General features: G+C 39.2%; 1 protein-coding gene across 1 annotated transcript in view; it reads right to left on the bottom strand.

Moving 5' to 3' along the window:
• Positions 1 to 27,852, bottom strand: part of LOC122817348 (paired mesoderm homeobox protein 2-like) — a 106,863-nt gene that overhangs the window by 41,373 nt on the left and 37,638 nt on the right. The window lies entirely within an intron of this gene.

Raw genomic sequence — 27,852 nt, 5'->3', positions numbered from 1 at the left:
GCTAGAAAAGGAGTAGCATGAAAAATATACCTCACAATGTAGGAGATGAACTGTATAGGAATGTCTGCTAAAACTGAAAGTTATCAGCATGTACAATTAACCTGTATTTCAAAGTGGCAGTACTGTGCTTATCAAGTAGTCAAAGCAGGGTTATTCTAAATCATGTGCAATTAGCTTATTTCCAGTCAACAGACTTAGAGAAACATTTGTTAATGTAAATGCATATAATTTTTTTTAAGTGGTTATTCATGTGTTCATTTATTTAATGAAGCTATTATAGCAAAGCTACTAAAGTTATGCAATAAAGTTGGTCAAAAAGTGCTTTGCTTTGGCATTTTTTTCCTGCTTGTGGAATAATACATCTTTTGAAGGATAAAGCAGAAATGAGATTGGATATAAACAAATCTAGTTATGTTTTTTGACTGACTAAATATGCTGTATCAGAAGATGGCTGTGGTCGTGGTTTAATTAAACCTTTGCACAGCAGAATGACAGTGAACAAAACTTTAACAAGGCAAAATGATAGTGAACAAACCAGAAAACGTCAGACTAAATGTTGGGGTGCTATATGGGTAAAACACTGGCTAGACAGCTGGACACAACATCATATTAAATGGATTTCATTGGACTGGAAGAATAGAGATCACTGGAGTATATCAGTGGTCAGTACTGGGAACTTTCATTGCCACTGTCTTTAACTGACACTACAGAAGAGAGCAGGGATCTGCCTTACTGGTGAAGACAAGCATTTTTTCTTCAGCATGATTACTGGAGAAAAGGGTAAAAAAGTGGTGGACACAACCTGTATTCAACATGGTTGAAGGAGAAAAATGTGTACAAAATTTGAGAAGAGACTTCTCAAGGCTTAAGGAATAGTCTGAAATATGACAGCTTAAATTTAGTGAAAAAATAATGTAACTGACAAGCACAAATCAAGGAGAAGTACGCTACAGGAGAGGAGCAAGTGGCAACAAAAAATGGAAAAAGGTATTGGCGTATAAAATCAAACAAGCAACATGAAAGAGCAGCTGAAAAAGTATACTGTAATACTGTGACATATAAAAAAAATATCATAAATAAAGCAAAGTTATTTTTCATTTACAGAGAAAGCTGGTAGGACTCTTTTGCAAATGTTGTATATGATTATAGCTAATTCATCTTTGGTGGGACATAGGAAGACACACTTCAGAGGAGGGTGGCAAAAATGGTACATGATCTGTATAAGGAACCTTTTAAAAATGGACTAGAATAGTCTGACATTTACTGACCTGCAGTAAGGATAAACAATGGGGTCAATTCTGAAATACCATTGTCCAGCTAACAGCAACTAAGAACCCATACTCACTTTCTCACCAACCAGTACATCATCATATAAAGTATGAAGGAATGACGCTTACAAAAGTGTTTTTGCAGGAGGAGCTGTATCTCCTGCACGACTAATGTGGGGACTTCACTCCAAAACTTTAAATACACTAACTTCAAGGGCAAAATAACTCAGAATAAAGAAAATGCCCATATTCTGTTTTCTCCAAACTTGTCCAAGTACATCTCCTGTGTGAGAGGGTATAGTCCCCCATATCTAGATTGTCAGGCATTACATCACCCTGGCGGAAACAATGATTTGTAAACTCTTTACTATTTTTTAAATAGTGGCAGTATAATAGAAAGCGGGATAGTGACGTCAAGCAGTTTACTGGTGCTAAGCTTGTTCAAGGTACATCAAAGAGCCTTAGAATGAGGAATTAGCTAGAAAATGTATCTCAAGGAAATAAAGTCCAAGCAGGTGTCATCTTTCTAACAGAGAAATGTATGGGAAGAATAGGATGGAATTTTAAAATAAAATGTGGGTGGTTCAGAGATACGTGGAAATGCCATTTCAAATAAAGGGTAGTGGATGATTAAAACAATCATTTAAAATAATTAATATGGGCATAATAACAAAATCTTTCAATAATGCAGCAGCCATTCCTATTAGGAACAAGGAAACTGTGAATGTTAAGTCAAATCCACAGCTTATCCATTAGGCAAGGAATGTAGAAAGCTAGATGAGCTAAGCAGTTTTTATCTGTTCTCATGGTCTTCCTATAAAGTGTTAGAAAGTAGTCTGTTTTCTTTAATATCTATTTGATGTAAAAAAAAAAAATCTTCTCCCCAAGAGTAATTTCAAATCACACAATTAATTACGAAATAATAATGTCGGGTTTTGCAAATAAATGCATTATGCTTATTCATGCATTTTTGATATATGCTTTATTTCAATCATATGGAACTGGTATCTATCCCAGCAAGCAATCAGCATAGAGCAAGAATTGGTCCTAGATGTAATCCTGCAAGTATACCAGCAACAATATTTGAAATATTAATTTAAAAACTCTCTGAGAGAGAAAAACATGGCATTTTGTAACTGTCTTTTGGCCTAACAAGAACATCCACTCATTACTACATCTGCATTTGCTTTGCTTTAAGTAGGTTTTTAGGGCATAGTAACTCTTTAGATTCAGATAGGAATATAGTAAAGTATAGCTTAGATGTTTTCTTTATTTATCTGTGACTGCCCTGCAATGTTGTTTTAATTATTTCCTGTGATTTTGAACTCTGATGTAACTAATTACTTACTGAGTATTGTCTTGTTCTTTTATTATTTATTATTAAATACATTTAATCATTTTAATTGTGGCTGGTCTGTTTAGAGATATTTAAGCTCTTAGAATACTTGCATATCTATTTGGTGACACTGTACAGGCCACTCCTAAATAGCGTTGCTCTTGGTCAGACTATCATTAGGATTAATAGTAACATTACACACCCTTTGCTAAGGGCCTTAAAGTAGCTGAGCAGTTGGCTGGTAGCACTAAAAACTGCCTTATAGTCTGGGCAAAAGGGGGCATACCTAGTAAACCTGTGCCAGCCTTTCCTGTGTGTGTGTGTGTGTGTGTGTGTGTGTGTGTGTATGTGTGTGCGTTGTGTGTGTGTGTTTTTATATAAATCAAATCTCAAGGATTGTGTATGTCAGCTACTTGGGCAGGGACACAAAGCACTAGTTGGATAGAGAGGGTGCTGGAGATCTTGGTTATACTTATAGTATAAATAAAATTAAGCAAGATAATGCACTAGCAAAACACATCTTAGAATATCCTACACATACATTTAAATTCTGGATTCTGGACCAATTGATGTATAATATAAGAGGGGGGCCTGCTGAAATAGAACTTGAAAAGCAGGAACTACTATGGCAGATCCGATTAAATGCATACATTTGGCCGGGCCTTAATGACATGTGTTCAATTATGGCTATATTAAAACTCAAAAGCCTTCATAGGTAATTAATTAATTTTTTGTATAATATAAGACCAGGGTAATATAGCGATAAAGTAATCCTGATGGATATTTCTAAAATGCAATTAAATAAATATAAATAAACAATAAATAAACATTAAATATAGTATGTGTAAGTGTATAACTTTTATGTACACATTTATATATATATAAGTATGTGCATGTATATAGATAAAAAATACAAACAAATTAAATACATAAAACTATATGGTCCACAAATATGTACATAGAAATAGAATCAAAAGAATAGAGTTATATTATGGTTTGCTGCAGCAGCTGCTGGTTATGTTAGAATGTTTTCTTTATGCTTCATTCTAAAAGTCTTGTGCCTCAGTATTATAGTGTTTTATTTTTAAATACTTTTTAATAAGTTTTTAATTTTCTGTATGACTGAATGGGAGACTGAAGTATTATAACAGTATTTCATTAGAACTAAATAATTATGCATCAGTATGTATGTACTGGTATAAGGATTGTATTCCTTTAATTTTCTAATTAATTCACCAGTTGATGGATTTCACACAGTATTTAAACAATTTTAATTGATTTTATGGTGTCTGATGAAGTTCGTGTATGACTTGAACGAAAAGTGCTTTGTGAAGCGCGTCAGTTTATTTGTTTCATTAAACGGTTTATTTCACGGACGCCTGGCATTTCTTGTGGATTTTGGAAAGCTTTTTAGTGTTTGTTTGGTCTTCACTTAGCTGAGATCTCAACCCTATAGCTGTGCCAGTGGGGAGTATTATTGGACCTCAGTGTGCTCTTAAGAGAAATTGCACTTTACTGTGTGTGTGTACTTGTCATCCTCCCAGTGTGTACATTCCCCACTGTTGCCAGTGGTGATGAATGAGGCTCCTTGATTACTGGGCCAGTGCAGGGGCATCACACACTTTTTGAATGTTGTATGGCAGGCAGGGACAGCAGTACCTCTGAACTGAAAAACTAGGGTTAAGGTCCCATTTTCAAAAAAGGGATAAGTGGGTGTGCTCCAGTTTTAGGGGGATCATGCTCCTCAGTCTCCCTGAAAAAGTCTACACCAGGATGCTGGAAAAGAGGCTCCATGTGAAGAAATAGCCTTTGATTCAGGATGAATTGTGTGGCTGCTGTCCTGTCGGTGGAAGGCCAACTCCTTTCACTTCCATGGGTAGTCGAGGTATTGTGTGAATTTGACAATCCATCCACATGTATTTAGTGAACCTGGAGAATGCATATGACTGAGCAGTTCAAAGTACTACAATACAAGTAGTATCACTGACTAAATTGCTGTGTGTTATTATTGATAAAAAACTAAAATTTTAGCATCGTATTCTTCAAGTCATTAAAAAAAATTGGTGCACTTTTTTTGAGCTAGTTCATATCTTTCAGAATTTTCTAGAAAAGCCATAGCTTCATCCTGTCTTCTCCCATCACCTCTTTATGCAGCTCCCATTCTTACTAATCTGCTCTACAGACACAAACTGGATGCACGCTATAACAAGATAGCTGAATTAGCAGCTAAATTTCCATCTAGAATACATCACTGTGTTTCCCTTAAACAGTTACACTGGATTAAGCTTCTATATGTTTCCCTTAAACAGTTACGCTGGATTAAGCTTCTATAATATTTCTCCTATACACAGCTCGTTACTGCACACAACCTAATTTATAAACCTGAAAATTTCCTTCCTTAAACAACATTCTCCAACACTACTTGCCTACAAGGGAACTACACTCAGGAATTAAATGTCTCCTGATATCTAGCAAATCTAAAAGCATAGGTGGTGATACACTTTACTCAAGTTATGTCACTAAACTGTGGAACAACATACTGATTGAACTACTGCAGCTTTAAAGTCAGACTCAAATGATACATGTCCATCTCTTGGTCATGCTCCTGCTCTGCACCTGGATAATCAGACCATCTCATCACTCTAACTGCATATTCATAACCATTCTCTTTTCTACTTTAGCCATGGACTAAAACTAAATGCCAAGACATGCATAATAGTATCCTTTGGGAAGTCACTCATCCCCGGTAACTATCATATTGACAACACACCACTTACTGTTGACCCAGTAGTCAGGGACTTAGGGAAACACATAGATAGTAATCTGGCTTTTGGTCATCATTTGTCTACAGTTGTGAGGAAATCATTCTATGTTGTGCAACATATAAACAAAAGTATGGCATTTAAGTCCAAGAAATCGTTGTTCTACTGTATTCGGCATTCATCAGACCTATCACTGAATACACTGCCCCCTTTGGTATCTACCTAACCAGGCATATCCAACAACTGGAATGTCCACAGAGGTTCCCACTAAAAGAATGCAGGGCGTGAATAAAATGTCCTGTGCAGACCGCCTCAAGACCCTATCCCTGTATTCTGCCTCCTACAGGCTTTTGAGAGGAAATCTATAGCTGGCATAGAGTGCATTGTCAGACCCCACTCTAATGGACCTCCTGCATATCCACAAAATAAACAGTACCAGAGTTACCCATTCTAAAGACTTAAACCTTGCCTGTGATATAAATAGGACCTGTTGGAGAGAGAAGTATGAATCCCAGAGACTACCTCATCTAGGAAACAGGCTCCCGAGCCATGTGAAGCATAGTTCCTCCCTGGCCCAATTCAAGTGCAACTTGGACAACTGGATGGGAAACCAGAAATTAATCCCTGGTTTGGAACCTATGTCTCCAATGGACACAGGTAACCTGTAAATGGTTCATCTCCCAGGCCCCTGCTTACACTTATCAAGGGTATCAAAATTTGTCAGAGATCTGGGATGCATGGCTAGGCTTAAAAAGGCCCTTGTGGTCATTAGCCTAGTAAACACCTATGAACCTATGAACTTGTATATATCCAACGTGTGCCTGTCTGTCCCTATTTTTGTATGGGTTTGCACCTTATGATCGAATGTGCATTTGGTAAATAGCTGTTTAATCAACTATTTATGATCAGCTAAGCAGCTAGTTGACAGGAGAGTGAGACTGAACAATTCCTGGGGTTGGGGAATATGCCCTTACTCCATGTTTGTGCTATCTCAGAGTTAGTATATATAATTAGTAGGGAGTGTGGGACGTGCAGTTCCCCACATGGGGGGGGGGTGCAAGGGTGCTTGCCCCTTGCAAAAAATGATGTTTTCATTTTTTTTTTTTTTGCATACACCAAGGCTGTTTCTCAGGGCATGAGTAGTTGCTTGTCAACATCCGTGTTTTTGACATAAAGCCGTCATCGATGTTTACTGTCAACATTGCATATGTTCGGTATTTCCTACTACACCCTTTTGTATGTATCGTATGTATGTTATTTGATTCTTTTGTTCATTCTGATGTATGTTTTTGGAGACTTTTTGTATTTTTCAAACCCACTTTGGGCAGTTTAAAAATTGTAATCACGTTATGTTTCTTATGTTTTAATATAAATTACAGGCTGTGTTTCTAATGTTTTCCATGTTTTATTATATAAACATGGTGCTTTTATCCCTGAGCCTCCATTGAAAAAAGCTTTTCCCAGTTGGACTATCCCAGTCAACAAATGAAAATAAATAAGTATACTGTGGATGATACTTCAGCAAATGGTGTTTTAGGGTCAATGCTGCATGCTACTAGGTCCCTGTGTTTGTAGAGCAAGAATTGTATCCACATAAGTGGGAATAAGATTCCATCAAGGGTGAGCCTTGTCTGCCTTCATGTTCATGATTTTCATGAGGAGGACATTAAGATGTGGCTGAGATTTTGAGAGAACCCGCTGTGAAGATGTGAGGATCACATCTGTTGTTTGAAGGTGACATTGCTCTCTTGACCTGAAGTAATTGTGAGCACTTGGTTGTGCTACAGCACTTTCCTGCTGATTGTGAAACAGTTGGGTGAGAATCAATACTTCTGAAGTGGGGGTCAGGGTTCGCTCCTGGAAAAGGGTGAATTATTCTATGCATATGAGGATGGAGCAGCTAGCACATGTGGTAGAGATTAAGTATCTCAGAGTCTGCTCATGACTGATAGTAGAGGAGAACAAGAAATTAATCAGCAGACAGCTGTAACTGTACCAATACTGCAGGCATTGTACTGAACAATGGTGATGAAGCAAGAGATGAGCCCCATGATGGAGCTTTCAATTTGCCAGCCACCCACACCTATGGCCATGGACTTTGGGTAGTGACTGAAAGGACTGAAATGAGTCTTCATGATAAGGTTGTTGGGCTCACTCTCCAAGACAGAGTGAGGAGCCTGGCAATTCAGAAGGCTCTTGGAATAAAGCCACTACCCCTCAGGATTGAGATGATTCAGTTGAGGTGGTTTTGGCATCTAATGAGGATACCTCCTAGTTACCCCTATAAGAGATGTTCCAGGTAAAGCCCACTGGAGAGAGATGTTATACGTCACAGCTGGCCTTGGAATTTTGAGGCATTCCTAGGAGTGAGCTGGAGACTGTTGCTGGAGATAGAAAAGTCTATTCAGCACTGCTCAGATTCCTACCACCACAGCTCTTACCGGAGCAAATGTGTTGAAATAAAGATGGCTACATGGGTAGATAGTGGGTTCTCCATGTTGCCTGAAGTAAAGAGGTACAGAACTGAGAGAGGAAATCAGTTTTTCCTCTCTAGTGTGGCAACACATTCTTGGTTGCTGAGTCAGTAGACTATCTTTAACAGGGTTTTACATCTGGATGTGTAACAGTAGGGTTAAGATTAGTGGCTGCTAACAAACTTCATCCTTTAGTCATAGGTTTGCTTCCCCCAAACTTCTATTGCATATTAGGTTACTCAGCATCAAGTCACTTACCCAAATCAGTGCTTCCAGGTCATCCATGAAAACAGGAACTCATGCCTACTAGGTTTTACCTAGTGAACAAGTGTATACTAAAAAATGAAAGTAAGTGTTAAAAAGAGAAGCCAACAGTAAAACCTTGGAGATGGTACTGTTAATGTATGCATCACATATATTGACCTGCTGCTTCATCCACCCTCAGAAGGAGTAAGACAGTTGACTGAGGACAAATGCTAATGTTTCTAAATATTTTCTTAGGACATTTTGGTTGAATTTGATCTTGCTGAATAGCATACCAAATAAGAGCAGATAAATACTTTTCTTACCATGTACAGATGTCAGTGATTTTTTTAAGGATACATTTTAGGTCTCCATTGGGTTTGTAGTTATGAATTAGGGTTAGGACAAAGGTTAAGGGATTTGGTATTGGGAAAGTTGTCCTGAGTGTAACAGTGCTTGAAGTTATTTCTGCTTGAGCACTGCATTTATTAAATATGTTTTCCAATGGATTGTTTTTCTTTCTTCCATATAAACTGGATGGTGCCGCAGTCCACGACGTGGCTTTCAGTCAACATTCCTGACCCCATCTCTGTGCAGACAGTGAGTTTACCCAGCTGTAGCATCTTTACCAGCTTGAGACAGTAACTAGTTTGCTGTCAGGAGGCATGTAGTCTCTGGGTCCAATACACTGCATATCAGCAAAGTAGGAAGGTCTTTATACACCCTTATCACTAAACACTTCAAGTTAATTATGTGATTTTTGTGTTTGCCTGGTAAGAGGCATATGAGTTAGGGAGCACAGAGTGGAATTACACTCTATAATCATCTTTTGCTGTCATAATATATGTGTTTTAAGGACTCTACTGTCTTGCAGTGAGCTGAAACTAATTACACAAATGTAAGGATGGGCTTCCTCTTTTATGACTTGACTTGCTGAGGGGAGATTCACAAGTATCTAAAACCCTGCCCTTATGGTCACCTTTAGTCAAAAGATTGCATCCCATGGCCAAGTCTAAGAGCACTAGTTTCTGTAGGTTCATCCTGCAGCTGATACATTGTGGTAAAGGAAACAGTAGGTTCAGTACTCATCTGACTTTGTGTTGTGAGACAGTCTATACTATTTGTTCAGCAGACATAAAATGCACTCCTGTGGAAACAATTGCCCCCTCTATGTGCTCAGAAAGACAATACTACACCATCTGATGATTTAATCATGGATCACAGTAAATCCTATGCCACTTTGTATGTTCTTCATGGGGTTTCCATCCATTTGCTGATAGCACACTTTATCCTTCAGAGGATCATGGGAATGTTGAAACCTATCTCACAATGGGAACAGCAAAGAACACCATTATGGGAAAGTTGTACTGGCTGTACTTAAGCTGTATCTACCAAATAGTAGGCACATAATTGCAGGACGGTATAACTTTTTCTGCATTCAGAAGTTGATAGTTGATTTAATACTGTGAAGATGCCTGCATTCATACAGCTGTAGGCATAGGTTTCAACCTCTGTTTTACCATTTAGATGATTAAAAAGAAGAGCATTTTATTTTTTCAGAAGTTCTTCAGATTCTTTTCCCATACAGTTGCTGATAAGGAATATTTGTACAGGCTTAATTCAGTTATTTAATAATGTATGTACCTTTAAACAATTACTGCTTTATGAAGAAAGTAAATCTGAAAAGACCAGCTGAGAGTTATACATGTAAGAAGCACACTGCTAGAAGTGGTTGTGTCTACCATACAATTTTATTTTAAAAAATGTTATTGAAGCCACATAGTAATAAAGAAAGCACTATATACATCAACTTCACCTGCACCTCACCTGAATGCACATCATTCAACCTAAACCAGACTGGTGACTAGCAGGAATGTCCACTCATCTCCATGGTCAAACACTGTTTGAAAACAAATGAATGAAAAACTGCTGATTCTAAGCTAATGCTCTTTCAGATGTTTCTTGAAATGGAGTGAATGAAATGCAAGCCCCCTCGCTACCATCCACTTAGTTCTCTGAATGTTTGAATCCTCACAGTTGCACAATTGTTAGAAAAAATGAGATTGATCAGTTGTTTTTTTTCCAAAACTGCCTGGTTGACAGTGGAAAACCAGGGTTGCATACTAGAGACAGTAGCTAGATTAGGAGGCACATAGTGTCTGGGTCCAGTACACTGTATATCAGCATCACAGGAAAACCTGTATATGCCCTTATTACAAAACACTTTAAGAAATTGTGTGCTTTTTGTGTTCACATGGCAGGAGGCATTTGACTTAGGCGCACTTTTCTCTTCTCCTACCAGCACATACTGGAATTTCTGTAGCTGAAGGTCTGTTTCATGCAAAAAGAACATCACATTATGATGACACACAGTTTATGTTAGGTGGGCAAAATAAATTCCAGTTGAAGGTTTGGGAAGAAGGTTTATAGTCTATGTGTCCACTAAATATATTATATCCAAATGCAAGTGGTTGTAAACTGTAGGAAGGTTTGCACTCCCAGTACTTAATAGATAGATGAATACACCTTTATGGGATGGCTGGCATTCTCTGGGTTTAGAAAACAGTAGCTACCTTCCATCAAAAGAACTGCTGTCTGTATGCAACAAATAGTAGCACTGACATAACTTTCAACTTCTTTAATCAAGAATCAGGGCAAAGGCAAAAATAATGGCAGACAAAAAATAAAATCAGGGACAGTTTAAAATATTACTTTAATTTAAACAGTCATTAGAACAACAGGTTGCGCTGAAAAATAAGTGTGAAACTCCTAATGTCTGACATTACTGACTGTTTTACCAGAAAATCAAAAAGTATATGATGGACAGGTCATAAATGTGAGTCAAAGTCGGGGACATTATGAGGAATTCTAAGATGGCTGCAGACTGATTAACAGCATAATTTCAGCTCTCCCAGTGTGAAAAGAGAAACTGAGAAAAAGGAGTACCACTGAATTTTTTATTTTTTTTTGTAAAATTCAATTACTGGCTAGTAAATACACTGCCTGAATGCAAACAAAGAAAAAAGTTTAAAAACCTAAAAGAACATCAGCCAGAAAAGATGAACAGAAAACAGCGTCTGGGAACGATTCCACAGTTGTTAAGCAAAAAGTAGTCCAAACATCGGCCTTGGCTCAAGAGATGGCTTCCAGTAATTTAGAAGAAAAAATAAATAAATAAAATGTAATCAGAGGTGATTAAAATAAATGAAACATTGAAGATATATATATATATATATATATATATATATATATATATATATATATATATATATATATATATATATATATATATATATATATATATATATATATATACATATAACAACTGGAAAAATAGATGAATCCTTAGCCAGCCATTCAGATGCACTGATAAAACTCCAAAAATCAGAGGCTGACATGAAGAAAAAGTTGGTTGAATATGATATTTTTCAAGGAGAACAGTTTTAAAAAATAGTAACGTTAGAGGGCAGAGCACACAGAGAAAACCTGAGATTTTTTGCTGCACCAGAGAAACTAGAAGGAACAGACTATTAATTTTATGAAAGTACAATTAAGCAACTGGATTGGTGTTCTTCAGCAGAACTTGTTAATTGAAAGGGCACATCGAGTGAAAGCTCCAAACCAGGCCATAAGAAAGCACCCAAGCCAATGTTAGTAAAGATGCAATCATACCTGCAGAAAGAGTTGAGCCTGAGAAAATTGTGGCAGTAGGATAAAGCAAAAAAAATGGAGACAGCAGAGTGTTTGTAGAAAATGATTATTCACTGTACACCAGGCAGAAGAGAAGCAAATGTATCCCAGCGATCAGGGAATGTTGAGAGGCAGCTGTGAGATTTAAGCTGCTGAATGCAGCTGTCTTCAAAGTGTTTTTCCTGGCGATTCAAATTCATTTTTCACCCAGACCAGGCTAAGGAGGAAATAAAAACAGTTTATCTAACAAAAAGTGAGTCAACAAGCAGTGAAACCTTTTCCAGTGTTCCAAAAGAAAATGTTGAGAGACAGAAAAAACATAGGAGTTGACTAGAAGAATCAACAGTACCTTGGACATGAACCAGAGTCTGGGGCTGGGAGATGGGATGAACAGGAAGAAGACCAGCAACTCCGACATAAGTGAATAAATAGAAGACTATAAAGCATTTTCTCACATTTTTGAAATATAGTTTTGCAGGAAAAAGTGAAAAACATTGAACTTTTGTTGACTCTGATAAATTTATGGATGGACTATTAAGCATATGCCCCGCTTTATATCATTAATGGTTAGAGGGACACTAAAAGGGGGGGAAACTAAGTAAAACAATTTTTGTTCTTATTGTATTTATATAAACATTTCATGATATAAACTGCATGTTCTATACAGTAAAACAGTTTTGTGTAGTGTGTACACTGGGATTTTAAATGTGGGGTGAGTATTTTCAGTGACTGTTGTGTGTGTTAAAAATATTAAATGAGTACATTTTTAGTTGTAAGAAATATAAGTTTTACAGTATAATGAGAAAAAAGGCTGTGCAAAAAACAAGGTTAATGTTTATATGCTGTGATCCTGAGCTGCTGGGGTGAAGGTGGGATGTAAAAGTGCACTGAGTATATTATATGTAGAATTTGATATTTTCTCTTTTTATTTTACAAGGGTGAATGTCTAGATTACTACCTTTGGCTTAAGCTGTAAATAAGTGTCTTTCTAAGCATGTAGGTTTTAAAAATAAGACAAAATGCTAAGCTTCTTACAACTGCAAAGATAGTAGCTTGCTTGTCATCAGTCCTATAATTGAGTACAATGCCCCCTTTGGTATGTACCTAACCAGGCATATCTAACAACTGGAATGTCCACAGAGGTTCTCACTAAAAGAATACAGGGCTTAAATAAAATGCCCTGTGCAGACTGCCTCAACACCCCATCCCTGTATTCTGTCTCCTGCAGGCTTTTGAGGGAAGATCTATGCCTGGCATACAGAGCATTGTCAGACCCCACTCTGATGGACCTCCTGCATATCCACAAAACAAACAACCCCAGAATTACTTGTTCTAAATACTTAAACCTTGCCTGGGATATAAATAGGCCCTGCTGGAGAGACAGGTATGTATCCAGAGAATACCCCGTCTCTGTAACAAGCTCCCTATCCATGTAAAGCAGAGTTTCTCCCTAACCCAATTCAAGTGCAACCTGGACAGTTGGCTTGGGAGCAGGAGATTCATCACTGGTTTGGCACCTATGTCTCTAATGGACACAGGCAACCTGTAAATAGTTCATCTCTCTGGCCCTAGCTTGTAAATGTTTCATCTTCCAGGCCTCTGCTTACACTTGGTATCAGAACTTGTCAGAGATTTGGGGTACATGGATAAGCTTAAAAAGGTCCTTGTGGTTGTTAGACTACTAAACACTTATGAACCTGTAATATTTCACCTGTTGTTAAAGGCATTCATTTAGTCAGTTGTAGATGTAATATGACGTAAAAAAGCCATGTTGATATGAAGCTCAGAAAAAATGTACTCAGTAGAATACAAAGAGTATACCTGGCTACACCCTTGATCCAAGAGCTCATCAACAGATCACATTCAGTGACAGGGATTGGACACTGGTGCATACTTAGTTTGCATTTTTATTGTGATCATTGCTATAAATCCACTGTGTATCTGTTAGTTAGTGTGATGGGTATAGTGACAAATAACACTGTAAACATCTAGTCTTGTATTTATGTTATATTACTGTAATAAATAATAATCAGACAGATGGCAGTGGGATTCACTTCTGTGTGAAATACTGTGATGCTAGAGCGGGAGGAGTACAGTGGTTATCTCTACGCAAAAATGAATTATGCTGCTAAGGGCAGAGACGTAATTAGAACTTAGCAACTATGTGGGAGTCTAGGACGTATTTGAGAAAAAAGAATAAAGTAAATTACCCTTGGGAATGGTACCAAGACAAGCTAAAAGAAAAAAAACAAGTGTGTGTGTGTGTGTGTGTGTGTGTGTGTGTGTGTGTGTGTGTGTGTGTGTGTGTGTGTGTGTGTGTGTGTGTGTGTCTGTGTGTGTGAAAATTTCAAGTCTCAGAGCACACAGGGGAGGGGAAATGGTAAGGGTCAGAAACGGGCCATTCAAAAGGACAGGGTCAAGACAAATCAAAAAATATGTTAACTGCATGTGTAAATACTTAGACACAAACACACAAATATCAGAACACTGCCTCACATAATGTGTAACAAATGAGCAAAATATGGAACATTCGCTAGCAACTTCAGCTAGAAAACTCACAGTGTATTAACTGTTGATAACTCTCTCTATGCTTACAAAAAGTTATGTTGATGAATTAAATTTTCAGTATTTATCTTGGATATTTAAAAAAAAATCTTAATGAATGTATAGAAAACCTTTTCAATGTGGAACATTTAAGTCTTAGAATGGGGGACATTCCTCACCATAAAGTACAGTATGGTAGATAGTAATTAACCTAATATAATAAGGTATGGATATTTTGCTTACTTGGTGTGATTCATAGCTACAAGAGGGTCTACTGTCCTCTGCTTATGGCAAATGCCATTTATAAATAGTGAGTGGCATGATAAATTTACACTCGGCACTCCACTGAATGAGCATTTGTACTTTTTGTGCACACTAGTAAGTAAGCAGTATAGCAATGTTTGTTTTTTTCTCTCAGGTCAAAAGACATTAACTACTACTGTTAATAAAGCTTTCACTGATTTAATAGACAATCCCCTGGTTTTACTAATCTTCCATGCAGGACTAGCTTAGTCCTGCACGGAAGCGGCCGTTTAGGAGCAGGACAGCAGCACGCCATGTATATTAATGAAGGCGTGCTGCCTGAGCTCCAAATCCTACATGGAGCGTGTAAGACTGCAGAGGGCGTGTCTGAGAGCAGAGCTTTCAGAATATACATGCCCCTGCAATGAAGAAAAGCAGAAAGGCCAAAAGAATGAGTGAGACCACTCATAGGTGTCTGCATACCCAGCAACATCCCCCCACGTGTACAACAGCAATAGTAAATACAAAGAAAATAAACATACCATTTTTTTTAATGAATCTGATTGCAGCTAACCGTAAGTGCGCGGGTGTGCCCATCACTTATCTATGGTTAATGCTGCTTAGATGGCTGAAGAGGATAACAAGGAAGATATATGCAAATGAAGCAGTATAGCCATAGTGTAGTAGGCAGAGCATTCGCCTTATGAGCAGGCATTCCCGATTCGAGTCTCACTGCAGCACATTCCATTTTCCATGTCAAATCATGTTATGACCAATATTTTAGTTGCATAACCTACTAAATAACATATATTTGTGAACTGGAGTATTGCATTAAATGCAGATGTGAGGTGCAAGTGTCATAATGTTGCAAAGTCCACAGATAATCACATGTACCCCATACAGTATATGTACACAGGAATCATGTATTCAAATGGAAGGCAAAATGTGGAATGAATGATAACTCCATACAGCTTCCAAATCCCCCACCTTCCCAAGAACCATTAGACATTACTGTCTAAATCAATGCAGTTGTAAGCGGTAGTAAGCACTAGTAAGCAACTGTAAGCACTATTAAGCAGTAGTAAGCATATGTAAGCACTAGTAAGCAGGTTTAAACCCATTTGCATGGGGGTAAGCAATATGCACACAGGTTAAGCAATATTGAAGCTAACTCTCTGTAAGCATCATTAACCAGAGGTTAGCATTGCTTACCCTCGCGCAAACCTGCACAAACCCACTTACAAGTGCTTAAAAGTGCCTTAATCACTCTGTATCCAATGGCCCTTGTTCTGCCCAGCAACAAAATAAACAGCCTTGGAGGTTTTGAACCCAGGACCCTATACATTATAGTCACAGTAGTTAACCACCAAGCCATCATAGCAGTACATAAGAATGAGGTATCACCAAACAAATCCTCACTATAGTAAAATCAAACTGAACATGAGAAAGGAATCAGTATACAGTCAATTGTTATATAACCCACTACATAACAGAAATATGTGAACTGGAGTACTGAGGTATGCCCAGATGTAAGGTGTAAATGTAATAGAGTGTTGAAGTCCCCTACTAAACACAATGACCCCATACAGTGTACGTACACATGAACCATGGATACCAGACAAATATATAAGATGTAATAAATAATAAATCAATGCCAAAAAGCAAATATAATGCCAAGTCAAATTTAAGCAATGCTAAGCATTGCACAGGTCAGCTTAGGAGGTGTAAGCAATGTGTAGGCCAGCTAACTCAATGTGCCCAGTGGTATACCCCTTTAAACAATGCCAGCCTTAGGTAAGCAGGTTTTCCCATAGCTTAGCCTTTTCAAAACTGGCCAATCATGGCAAAGTGTGGGAATTCATCCCTACTTAAACCCAACAGGTGGAAATACATCTCATAACTGGTTGTAGCTTCCCCTTGCTGGCACCACGGCAGAAAGGGGAGAGTGAATGCACTTCTGGGTGCAGCGCTGGGGCATCCAGGAGTCCAGAGTCATGGCAGGACTCCTTGTTAAAGACCATGAGCAGAGACTGCTGCATTGCCAGTACCAGGGATCCCAATATAAGGAGGAAGCCTGGGACCATCTCGCCCGTGACCTCACCAGTGCCACTGGCATACCCTGAACTGGTGAGCAGGTTAGGCATCACCATGCTGACCTGAAGCAGTGTAAGGGGGACCTCTTGGAGCAGTGGATCCAAGAAGCTAGGATGGCAGGGGCTGTCCCAGCTGTGTGTAAGTATCACTCCACCACATGTGTAATAATTGCCAGCTCATGTATATTATGGATAGGTATGGCTGAATATTCCTCTTATGTCCTTCACAGTGGCAAGGGAGTGGGCTGAGAACCAGGAAGCCCATGGCTGTCGCCTGGAGAGGTTGCAATGCGAGGCAGGTCAGTAACACTCTTGCATGTACTGTCATAGGAAATAAATCTAAAAGCATTAGTAAGGTAATTGCCAGTATAAAACCTGTATTGTTTAAGGCAAGTACAGCATACACCAGGGAATATGGCAGGAAGAGCATCATATAGTTTGTATGTAAATAAAAGCATAATAGCCTGACAGTAAAAGTCTAACTGCTGGACTGCATGTGTACACTCTGGTATCATATGATAATGTAGATTTACAATCCCTTAATAGTACTGTTGTATTAAGCACTGTTACCCACACTGTGCAACATAAATAAAATGTGTAGGAATGTCTTTATATGACTGGTGTAATCCCCAGAGGTCAAGTAGTACAACTGAGAGACACATAGACAGAAAACAGTGAAAAGGCAGACAACAAAATCCAAATAGCACAGCAACTGAGATGTGAACTGTTGTATTTTTAGCACACAAAGCCATGGTTCAAATCCTGGCAGTGGTAGTAGTCTGCATACAGAATCATGCCTCACAACTGTACAAATATGTCTAGAATGTCCAATAAAGTGGCCCATATCTGCTGCCTATCACCCTGTCCCCCTGGGAAATCAGTGGGATGACCCAGATGTATAGGCAGCAAACAGGAAACACAACTGATTGACACATCTATGAAAACAAAGCTGGCACACTAGCAACTCCCCAAAATCTTATGAGAGTAATAAGCCACGTATGTCCCATTTACATCCCATGTTGTCCAGCTGTGACCAGAGTGTGTACAGTAACAGAGTGAGATGTATGTGCATAACAGAGTGAGATGTATGTGCATAATAGTAATGTGGAATCTGGTACTGTGCGTGGCAACATTCTGGTCGTGCTAACAAACATTGCTCCCACAGGTCTGTCAGATATGAACACTGTGCCCAGAAATAAAAGAATGATACCCTGTACTGGTACTGTTTACTTTGGTATTGTATGGCATTGTGACTGATGCAGTTGCTCTGAATAATAAGGTATTATTTATTTATTTATTTATTTACATTTGTTGACCAGGAGTGTCCGACTGGACGTAGGTCCATTTTCAGCGGAGGCCCGGGGAGAAAAGCTCCACGGTTAAAATAAACAGACAGTAGTTACATTGGATTACATAGCGATTAACAATTTAACATAGCAATTACTTACAACATATTTACAGATGAAGAACATAGTACATCAGTAGACAACTAGAATCTTTATCTGTGAAGTACATAACAGACATGAACAAATGTTGCTATAAGAAGTTCCTACTGTATAATAAGTACTAGGCTTATTAGCATCTGAGCTTGCTATAATCAAGGTAGTTAGTGGAGTGGAAAGAAAGGTAGTGAGTGGAGAGGGTGGGTGATATTAGAGTGGGAGTTGCAAGGGCATAGCCAGCATGTTTTTAGGTGTGCTTTTAGTAAAGTTTTGAAGTGGGTGCATGATGGTACAGAGGTAATTGTGGGTGGGAGGGAGTTCCATAATTTGGCTATGGTGCAAGAGAATAGTGCTTCACCAGCAGAGTTATTGGCTTTAGTGATCTGCAAGTGATTTTTATTGCTGGATCTTAGTGGTCTGGTGGTGCGATAGGGTTGGAGTAGATTCTGGAGGGATGGGACATTTAGTGGATGGTTTACTAGTTTGTGGGCGAGTGAGAGTTGATACTATTGAAGGAGGTGAGGGAGTTCAAGCCAGCCCAGTTCAGCAAGTGAAAGACAGTGGTGACTACGGTAGGATGCCCCTGTGGCGAATTTGGCGATTTTGTTGTAGCAGGTCTCTAACTTGTTTAGATCGCATTGTCTTAGGTTGGTATATATTGGAGAGGCATAAAGTAGGGTGGAGATAAGGTGGGAATTTGCTATTGAAATCTTTGCTGCTTTGGTGAGAAGTTGCTTATTTCTGTATAACGCGCCTAGTTTTTTTTATTACTCATCACTGTCACCCACACTCTCCTACAAAATATAACTGTCTAGGAAATCCTGTATAAGAGTGTTGTAATACAAGGTCAGAATGTAAAACCACAGGAGAATTATAAGACAGAAAGCAGATAGGAGATATACAGCAATATCTATAAAGCACACACAACTGTGATGAACAGTATTTTAATTTTAGCAGACACAGCCATGGTCTGAATCCTGGGACTGGAAGTAGGCTGCATACAGAATCATACCCCACAACTGTACAGATAAGACCAGAATGTCCAGTATATGGGCCCATATCTGCTGCCTGTCCCCTTGTCCCCCTGGGAAGTCAGTGGGATGATCCCAGATGTTTAGGCAGCAAACAGGGAATACAACTGATTGTCACACATCTATGAGAACAGACCTGACACTCTAGCAACTCCCGAACCTGTTATAACAGTAATAAGCCAAGTATGTCCTATCTACACCCCCATGTTGTCAAGCTGTGACCAGAGTGTGTACAGTAACAGAGTGAGATGTATGTGCATAATACTAATGTGTAATCTGGTACTTTGTGTGGCAACATTCAGGTAGTGCTAACAAACATTGCTCCCACAGGTACATTGGATACGAACACCGTGCCGAGAAATAAAAAGCTTGATACCCTGTACTGGTACTGTTTACTCTGGTATTGTATGGAATTGTGAGTGTTGCAGTTGCTCTGACTAATAAGGTTCCACTGATCACTGTCACCCACACTGTGCTACATAATATAACTGTGTAGGAAAGCCTGTATAAGAGTGTTGTAAGTCACTAAAGGTTGAAGAGGGCAATAGTCTAGATATGTTCCGGTTCAACTGCATGTGGTCAAGACATGGCCAGAGTCTGTGCAGAAAGAGATGGACAGGTATGTGTACAACATCAACCTGGAATCTGGGAGTATGTGTAGAAACAGTTCGTTAGTGTTAAACATTTCCTCCACAGGTATACCAGGTAAGAGGTGTATACTGCAGGTAAAACCAGTTCATGTATAAAGATGATGACAGCCATATCACTGTCCAAACTAAGGCAATAGGGTAGTGTAGTAATACTTGTAAGGTACAGATAACAGCACTGACTAGGAAAGTAATGTGAACTACAGGAATATACTAGTTGTCAGTTGACATCTTTCTCTCCCCCCAACCATATCTCCAATAATAAACTAAATACCCACCTCAACTGGTATGTGATGACTTCACTGTTCTGTTGGGACATATGTCCTATTGGTTGATAATTATTTAAATCTGTTTCCATGCATGTGCTATGTTGAAATACTCCAACACTGGTGGCATAGTGCCATCAATGTACCTGCATGCTGTTGTTATTACCGCTGTGGTCCCATATATGCATGTGTTCCATTTGCTATGCAGCTGTTCCGTATATGGTGTCTGGGTTAATGGGAATATCTATGCATGCTGTTATAACTAACCCTGGAATGTGTTAACTATTACTAACCCACATATAGATTCATAGGTTCATACTAGGCTATCTGCCCTAGGGCATTTATAAGCCTAGCCAGAGTGTGTTTGGCTTTCGCCACCCATTTTAAATGAATTTTGCTATGCCCTTTTTCGAGGTTAGTATACTGTGCCTCTGTCTAACAGTGACACAGAAGTGATACCCGGGGTAAATCTACAATCTCCCATCCACCCATCAAGATTCCTCTTGAAGAGTGTCAATGAGGGACTCTGCCTAACCTGGACTGGGATTTTATTCCAGAGTGAAGGGAGCCTCTGTGTTATGAATCTGTCCCTCCAGCATGTCCTATTTATTTCAGTGCTGAGGTTCAAGTCTCTCGAGTTTGTAGCTCGATGGGATTTGGATTTTCTGAGGTGCAGTATGTCCATTAATTCAGGGTTGGACGTGGCTTTATACGTCAGGCACAGATCGTCTCTGAGCAGGCGGTATGCCACTGAGTAGAGCTGGAGTTTCTTTAACCGGGCAGCATATGGCATCTGTTTGAGCCCTTTGATCCTCTTGGTGAGGTACTTTTGGGGTCTTTCCAGTTGCTGCAGGTGTCTGGTAAGGTACATCCCAAAAGGGGCATTGTACTCAATTATGGGCCTGATGAGGGATGAGTAAAGAGGCACGATGACCTCCCCTGATCTAGATGTGCATCCCTTCATGATTAGGTGGGCTATATAAAATGTTTTTCTAACCACTTTAGCCACGTGGTTTTCAAATGAGAGATTGCTATCAACTTGGGTCCCCAGGTCCCTAATTACTTCTTCCAGATTAATGGATTACCACCTATGTGGTAATTTGTGGGCACTTTGTTTTTGCCAAAGGGGATGACTATACACTTTTTGACATTTAGCTTGAGGCCATGGCTCTGGCACCAGTTGTCTGTTTCTATGAGGCCCTTTTGTAGGATGCTTATGTCGGCTGGAGAGTCGATTATGGCGCCTAGTTTGCAGTCATCTGAGAACTTGGTCAGCCACAGTCCTTCTGTGTTGGCCTGTACCTCCGAGAAATATATACCGAAAAAGAGAGGTCCCAGGACTGAGCCTTGTGGGATGCCACTTGTAACTGGTTTGGAGTTTGACATGGCTCCAGCAATTCTAACCATGTGGGTTCTGTCCTTGAGTCAGTTTGCAGCCCATCTAGTGACATAGGGGTTTATACTTAAGCTGGTGAGCTTATCTATAATGCCCAAGTGGGGTATTGTATCGTCGATTTTTGCAAGGTCCAGGTAGGCTGTGTGGACCACCTTCCCCTCGTCAATGGCCTTGGTGACTGTTTCAAAGAAATCAACCAGGTTTAAGAGGCAGGATCTGCCCTTAACAAAGCCGAACTGGGTAGTATCCAGTGTCTGTAGGTCCCCAATATCTTTATTTATGAGGTTCATGATGATCCTTTCCATAGCTTTGCAGACCAAGCTAGTCAGGCTTATGGGGCGATAGTTTCCAGGATCCGTTGAGGTACCACCTTTATGGAGAGGGACCACTGTTGCTGTACGCCACTCTTTGGGTATATATCCTGTAATAAGGCTGAGATTGAACAGTAGTTTTATGTTTGGGTTTAGCTCTTCTTGGAGTTCATGTAGGACGCAGCCCAGGACACTGTCTGGTCCCATTGATGCTGTGTTTTTTGCTTTGGAGAGGGCGGCTCTTACCTGAGCATGTGAGATGTCAGGGGGCAGCACTCTGCTGGGATAGATATTTGCCCTTTTGGTGGGGAGATGTTTGCGCTGAACCTGTCAGCTAGGATGTTGGCAATGTCTGTGGGTTTGGTGTATTTTTTGTCATTTTGGACTAATTCTGAGCATATCTGGGAATTCCCACCCAGGTTTCTAACATAACTAAAGAAAGCCTTGTGACTATCCTTAGTGTCCTGTGCAATTTTTCTCTCAAAGCTGGCCTTAGACGATTTTATGAGTGCCCGTAGTTTTTTGCTAATACTGATCAGAGATGCCTTCCCTTTTTGGGATTTTGTTCTATCATGTAGTAGCTTCCTCCTTCTGTTGTATAGTTTGTTTATGGCTGATGTCCACCAGACAGGATGCCCGCCTTTGGAGGATTGGGTCTTGGTTTTATTTGGGATTGCATGATCCATGCATTCCTGAAGGTGTTCAGAGAATGCGTTTATAAAGGATTCTGCGGTCTGGTCCGTATTTTCCACAGGCCCGGGGGCTTTGAAGGATTCTACCTCGGTTTTGAGGAGTGTGAAATTTGCTTTAGAGAAGTTTTTCACTGTGGTTTTCTGGGCAGGGGGTGGGGTAGGGATGTGAATATCCAGTGAGATTAGTTTATGGTCTGATCTTACCAGTGAGGGATACTCTTCTGGTCTGGAGCATAGAGCCCCCATGTTGGTGATGATCAGGTCCAGTATGTTTTCCCCTCTTGTGGGAGTGGTAACAAGTTGTTCCATAGCATTTGAGTTTATAAATTCTAGGAACCTTTGGGCTAGGGTGTTGGAGCTAGAGTAATGCTCCCAGTCTATGTTTGGGTAGTTGAAGTCGCCCAATATAATGGTGTTTGGAGAGACCTTCATATTTTCCATGTTGATACACCATAAACACCATAGCACGTATGGGAATGTGGGTCCCAGAGGGCCTGCCTGTCCCACCTCAGCTGGCCATGGCACCGGGCACCAGCATGTCTGAGGCCCAACTCGGGACATCCTCGTCCATTGGTCTTGCACCACCTTCAGGTGGAACTGCCTCAGGGAATGGGGATGGAAGTGGGTGCAGACAGGAAGCTGTCACCCGTCACCAGATCTGGGTCATGGTGTGTAGAGAGCTTGATCAGCAGTTTGGAGATCTTCTATGCCAGCTTGAGGGCCGCGTGTCATGACTAGAGGGTCAGCCTGGCTCCCCGACTCAGCACCCAGCACAGCCACCTTCGGGGCCATGAAGGTGCAGTGGTGACTGTCTATGGGTGGGGATCTCAGTCCCACTGTTTCCACTAGGGGGCTCATGGGCTTCTGATTTCCCAACACCCCTCCCCATCAAGGTGTTTAAGGTGTTTACCCCCCACATGTGTCATATACCGCCCCTGTATGCATCTTGTTTGTCTTGTCTGTTAACCTACCCAACCTACCTCCCCAAATATGCCTACTATCCCTCCCCAACATCCCATTCTCACCTAAAAAAAGGGAAATCTGTTCCCAAAAAAATATATCACCCCATACATAGCTATCCATTTTGCCCACGTGTCCACTGGACATGTAATCTGGTCTAATTGGCATCACAACATATTAATGTTGTCCTCACTCCTGTCTCAGGGTTTTGAGAGTACAAATCTACCTCCAAAGTCAGTGTACATGCACAGCTTTTGCTGTAGAAGAAATGGGCAGCTATAGACCTTCCCGATACCCTCCTGCACATCCCTAGCTATTTTCCCTACTGTCTTTCCCTCTTTGTGCCCCTTTTTCACCACTTTCCTATCAACCTTTTTTTCTTTTCTTTTAAAGAAGTTAGCACAGGGATAAGCGGGAGTAAGCACTTTTAAGCAGCAGTAATTGGGTTTAAGCCTGTTTGCATGGGGGTAAGCAATGCCTACACAGGTTAAGCAATTTAGAAGCTAAGTATAAGAAATTGTAACCAGAAGTTAGCAGTGCTTGCCTCCACGCAAACCCGTGCAAACCCGCTTACAACTACTTAAAAGTGCCTTAATTGTTCTGTATCCAACGGCCCTTGTTCTGCCAGCAACAAAATAAACAGCCTCTGCAAGGCTCAAACCCAGGACCCTGCACACCACAGCCAAAGTGATTTACCACTAAGCCATGTCAGATATACATAACCCTGATGTTTTCACAAACATATCATCCAGCACAGTCATTCAACAGTACAGGAAATGTATTTAAACATGTAGATGTATGTGTGTGTGTGTGTGTGCACATATATTAATATCTAAATAGATATATACATATCTATATAAGTTGATATATATATATATATATATATATATATATATATATATATATATATATATATATATATATAAATATATATATATATATATATATATATATATATGTATATATATATACATATATATATATATAAACATACATACATACATATGCATACGTCTATAGATATATATGTCTACATTTATATGTATATATATATATATATATATATATATATATATATATATATATATATACTGCTATATATATATATATATATATATATGTAAGCAGATATATATATATATATATATATGTATATATATATATATATATATATATATATATATATATATATATATATATATATATATAGGTATATACAGACATACATCTGCAGATAAAAATGGGAACATAACAAAAACATGTATGCCCACATGCATCGTTAATGGGGTTGAGGGGGCCCAAACAACATATGCCTTGTACGAATAGGTATCCCCCCCAACAGCCAAACACATCTGCCCTGCAATACACTACCACCTGTTGCAGATCCCATAACCAGGACCTGATACAACATGGTCCCAAGATGTTAACAGTACTCCATCCCACCTCTATGATGTCAGGCTGGTATCAGTAACATATATTAAACCACCAAGAAGGAAAAATAGTCCAAGAAACGACTCAGCCAGTATATCCAAAGAATTTATTTTATAGTACCAACAATTGATGTTCTTCAGCGCCTCGGCATAAGCCTTTTAACAGAGTATAACAAAACCCATTTCTCATTCCTTTATATAGTAAAAAACTATTCTAATAAAACAATTAAAAAACACTTAATTACAGCAGCCATTTCCAGTCAAGCTCTCTATTTAACCCCTTAGGGTGTAGAGTGTCAAATTTTAAAATAAACAGTGCTTCTTTCCATTGTAGTTTATTCTTCAAGCACATACCTTTCACACAATGTACTTTTTCCAAAATTGTGCCTGTTAAATTCTTACCATCACTGTTATGATATTTTTAAAATGAAAGCCTAAAGGGCTTTCTACCTTTTCATTTTTAATATTTCTCAGATGTTCTAAGAACCTGACTCGAAAACTCCTTTTTGATTCACCTATGTAAAATAAATTGCATTCACATTTGAGTACATAAACAATACCCTCTGTGTTACAGCTAAAATTACCATTCACATTAAATTTCTTTCCATTTATACAGTCAAAAGAATTTACTGTTTGGTTACATATACTACAATGACCACATGCTTTAAAACCATAATCAGAAATACATTTAGTTAAACTGGCAGCAGAAAAAATAAAATAAGCATGAACTAGCATATCTTTAATACTTTTTCCACGTCTATAAGACACCATAGGTTTTTGAGATAACAATTCACCCAAGCAAGGATCTTGTAACAAATGTGTCCAATAAAACATAACAATTTCTACTAATTTCTCTGTATATGTTCCATATGTTGTAACAAAAAACATTTTATCCACTTGTTGATTATACACATTTTTATCTGATTTAGCCCTATATTTTACTTGTTTATGAGTCTGATTATTAAAATTCAAATTATTTTTAGCTTGTATTACACTTTCTACACTATAACCTCTTCTGATAAATTTCTCAGATTTCTTGGTATCAATAACATATCATGCAGTACAGTCTGGCCACCATAGAGAATGTACAATGTGGAAGCAATCAACATCCCTAGGATACATATACACAGACACATATATGCAGATACAGATATAAATAAATAAATATATATATATATATATATATATATATATATATATATATATTTATGTAACTACACATATACACACAGAGATATGTATAGGAAGATACATATGTAGAAGGTACACACAATATGGAACAGCCACTATGCCTACAGTTACCACCTTACCAACTGGACACTGTATGAGCCACCCATACAAATGACAAATCATTGCCTGCAACATATGCCCACAGAGAGGTCAAAGGATATAACACCACACACAGGTTTGCATACATGGGAAAGCTTTATTTGTGTACTATTACAGTTGTATATGCCATGTCATATAGTTGTTTAGACACCGACATCCGTATAAATAGAGTAATGCAACTGTGAAGCAGTTATACTAATACAGTAGTCTGGAAAGGTTTACATATGTTTCTGTCCAGGCAGAGGCCTTCAAGTAGTACAATAGTAAAGACAGACTGGGCCACAGGACACCAAACAATCAACAGTAAGTAATGCAGATGTATAGTCCAGCAGCCTCTATCTGTACACTACGCTACACTCTTTACACAATCCCTAGGGGGTAAAGACCTCAGTTGACACAATGGGATGTATCTGTTAAATAACAAGGCATAACTGACACCATCACAATCACACTGACAAACAGAACAGTCTGTATGGCAGGAGGCAGTAGGCCTGCATTTACCCAAGTTGAATTATATGGTAATGTACATCCAGATACCTTAAGACAGCTTACCCCTGATACCCCCCACATGTTGTAATAGCCTAGGTTAGTTATGGTGCATCCCCCCAGACTCAATAATACAGGACCATATACCCCTGTTACATACACTAGCCTCTGGAGTGCATAAGGGCACATGTATTGTGTAGGTGAAGCCCACACATAAATGGACCCAACCCCACAGTATGTGTGGGGGACACAATAGCAGTGAACTGATGGCAGGAATGGCAGCATGACATACTCACAGCCCACTACATAACAACCCCTGGTAGCATGTCACACGTACAAAGCCTGGTATGTAGGTGGATGACAGAGGCTGGAACACAGGCCTATATGTGTAAAACTGTTGTCATACACTAAGCAAGTCGCTGATGTTTTAGGATAGTCTGCAACATACCCTTAGTCAGGAATATGAAGTTAGAAACAGAAATGGATGTAGCCATGTACTGATAGCACTCAACACACACACTGCCAGTGATATATCTGACACAAGACCTGTGTGGTGAACAGAAAAAACATAATAGGCACACCTCTGGCCATCAAGAGGATAGGCCCACAGTTGAGAGCTATGCAGAAACACTGCATTCCAAGTTAAACTAGTATGTACACACAAACCCTGTAACACCGGTGCTATACAATGCATACAACAACACTACTCACACTCTGTCTGTAGTTATGGAACCTCCTACAAATATGTAGCTGGCCTGAGTGTGCAGGTTTTCCTGTAAGAGGTATTGCTACCTGCTGTCTGTAACACTGCTGCCTACACACAGGAAGGATGTCCATCATACAGGAAAGGTAAAGGGACCACGCCCACAAGATGTAAGGATTTATAGTAGTTGGTTGCCATGACAGTGGTAATTGGAAGTACTACACAGCATGATGCATGCATGTAGCAAGTGGAGGACACTGATTGGTGCAGAGGCCATCACCTGATCATGTGCATCACCTACAAATCCATGCTGCAACCTATGCAAAACAGCTCATTCCATTTACTGGATAGAGACTGAGAGAGAGAGAGAGAGAGAAAGACAGAGATAGAGAGAGTGTGTGTATAAGGCACAGAAAAAACAAAAAAAATCCAGAAGAGTCTGCATTCCCAGAACAGGTATGTGAATTATACATGTATGCAATTGACCTTAATACTTGGTCCATAAT

The sequence above is a fragment of the Protopterus annectens genome, chromosome 12.part0 (assembly GCF_019279795.1).
Source record: "Protopterus annectens isolate FY-2018-M chromosome 12.part0, PAN1.0, whole genome shotgun sequence".
Taxonomy (NCBI): Eukaryota; Metazoa; Chordata; order Ceratodontiformes; family Protopteridae; genus Protopterus; species Protopterus annectens.
Note: the sequence above shows the minus strand (reverse complement) of the source record. Positions and strands in the feature narration are given on the sequence as shown.